General features: G+C 39.9%; 1 long non-coding RNA gene across 1 annotated transcript in view; it reads right to left on the bottom strand.

Annotated features, from left to right (window-relative positions):
* Positions 1-2,945, bottom strand: part of LOC143286945 (uncharacterized) — a 380,932-nt gene that overhangs the window by 4,013 nt on the left and 373,974 nt on the right. The window lies entirely within an intron of this gene.

The following is a 2,945-nucleotide window of genomic DNA, read 5'->3' as shown; positions in this document are numbered from 1 at the left end:
CTGTAACACTAATGACAACTGAAATCGCTTCTTCTTTTTTGTTGTTGTGAATATCTGATGTCTATACAACTCCTGCAGCATCTTTCAACTTTTTGTCCTTGAGCATAATGTGCCTGTGTACCGTTTCTTTACTGTATATCTGTATTTGGTTGTTGTTTTTTTAAATCACTTTGGTAGGTCTGCTTCATTTCTTGTCATGTCTCGGTTAATAAACTCACTCTGTGTTCATATTAATTTTGTGACTTTTGGCTTTTTTTTTTTTTATTCATGATGTGACAACATGAGAATGTGGTGTGTCGTTCAACTGTGCTCACTACTGCTCCTTTGGAGGAAGGAAATGAGGAAGCACCTTTAGCTTCAACTGTTGATTCAAAGTCTGTAAGCATTGCATATCATAAATAGTCATAGTGAGCAGCATGTTTTTGCTACTGTATTTCCACATATATATTTTCTTTTATAAAGAAATGGTAACAGGAGATTAATACTTTGATCTCTGCTAATGAAAAAAACAACAAAAAACAATTATTCTGCATTCTGTTGGGTTTTTTTCTTTCATCATTGAGGAGTGAATACACTATTGCGGTGCCATTTCTTTTTCTACAGCCTAATTATCATGGCACTGGAATGAAAATGAATATACATAGGGAGACTGGAGCACGCAGCTGTTTCCACGTTGGAGCTTTTTGAAAGACGAAAACTAAACTCGAAAGAGTGATAAAGAGTTGGGTGTTCAGATGTTTGTATCTATATTATCTGGTGCACATAACGTTCTTGTCCTTGGGTAAAAAGTAAGCTGGTGAGTTAGACCGTGATGTATCTGAAGAAAATCACCATCGTAATCAGTGGTCATGACAATCTAGGTGGATTCCTTCATACACACACACACACACACACACACACACGCACACACACACAAATCGTCCCATAATGTTCGTATGGATGATCTCTTATGTCGATATGAACAAATCGTTGCAATGTTTAGCATGGTTTTGTTTGTACATAATCGTCAGAATGCATTGTATGCACGAATGAGACAATTCAAACTAGCTTAAAAATGTATACCTGTCTGCCTGCCTGTCTGGTTGTCTGTCAATCGATGTGTCTATACATATTATCTATCCATCTGTCAATCTGTATATCTGTCCATCTATCTGCCTGTCCCTCTGTCTGTCTGTATATCTGTCTGTGTCAGTCCTACACATAGAGCCAACACGCTGAACAGGCCATGAAATCCAACTAAATGTTGCACAGAGAGAGAGAGAGAGAGGAGATGGGAAATGTTATCGTTGTGTTGATACTGCATTGACAGACAATGTACATAAATACTGTGTCGAACAAAAGTACGAACTTGGTGCATGGTATACTGTTTCCGGGTTGTGAGTGGCTGTCACAGTAGTAACTCGTAAGATCAACCCCTAACCCACTCCACCCCATCACCCCCACACACGGACGCATACACTCGAACACGCATGCATATGTACAAACACATGCATACAGGCGTATATTATGCGTACATACATACATACATACATGTACACACAATTACACATACATACAAAACATACACATATTATGTCTGTCTGTCTGTTTGTCTTTCTTTGAAAACTGTCCGTTTTAATATTTGCGTTCGTCTTTTCTTGTTATTCTGTTCTCTCTCTCTCTCTCTCTCTCTCTCTCTCTCTCTCTCTCTCTGTCTGCCTGTATGTCTATCTGTCTGTCTCTGCCCCCCCCCCTCCCGCCCCCCATCTCTCTCTTTCTTTCTCTCATCCTTTCTTTATTTGATTTATGTGCCCTGGGGGCCGGATGAAACAACAATAACGACATGTCCTTGTTTATTCCACTTCCCTCTAAATAGTTTGATGCAGTTCAGCTCTTTCTTTCACCTCGGAAACGCAGAGAGAGAGAGAGAGAGAGAGAGAGAGAAATATCAATCAGTCAAGATCAGTCCATGTGGCCCTCTTGGGGCAGTCGTACAGAAGCAGCTACAGAACGACTAGAACGAGAATCATTCAGTTTCAGTTTCAGTTTCAGTTGCTCAAGGAGACGTCACTGCGTTCGGACAAACCATATACGCTACACCACATCTGCCAAGCAGATGCCTGACCAGCAGCGTAACCCAACGCGCTTAGTCAGGCCTTGAGGAAAAAAACAACAAAAAACAACAACAAAAAAACAAACAAACAAAAAAAAACCGGGGGAATAAATAATAGATAAGCTTACATAAATAAATAAACAAATAAATGAATAATAATTATGATATAGAAAAAGGTAGTAGTAATAATGATAGTAATACTAATAAAATGATTTTAAAAATAAATAAATAAATAAATAAATAAATAAGACAACAATGGTGATAAATAAGCAAATAAATGTAAAACATGAAGACACACATTCACACACACACCCACACATGCACAACAGAAATGCACCAAACATGCAGTTTCACAGATATGAAAGCACAGTCAAATACATATAAACGTACATGAGCTCCAACACACACACACACACACACACACACACACACACACACATTACCTTGCACCTCCTCTACCCCCCTCCTCCACACACTCATTTCTAGTCTACGTATCGCAGCTTCCACGGCACACACACACACACATACACACACACAAACACACACTCACAGAGATGAACACTTACTTGAGAATCATTAATAAGCAGAACTGACAGAGAAGCAGCTAAACAGAAATACCCCAGCCAAAAATGACTTGACGGACTGCCTGCCTGTCGCCCCACTTACCTTCGTACTGCTCATTTACACTGAGAACGAGTGGCTGATATAGCTGGACGAAGTGGCTTTGTCTAATGCCGTTTGGCTGTCAAAGCCATCTGGCTGAAAGACCCCCTTTTTTTGCATTTCAGAACAGCACTTTCAATGTGCTTTCTGAAGATCAGCAGCTTCCTGGTCAGCTGTACCCCTCAGTGGC

This window comes from Babylonia areolata, chromosome 10, assembly GCF_041734735.1.
Source record: "Babylonia areolata isolate BAREFJ2019XMU chromosome 10, ASM4173473v1, whole genome shotgun sequence".
Lineage (NCBI taxonomy): Eukaryota > Metazoa > Mollusca > Gastropoda > Neogastropoda > Buccinidae > Babylonia > Babylonia areolata.
Note: the sequence above shows the minus strand (reverse complement) of the source record. Positions and strands in the feature narration are given on the sequence as shown.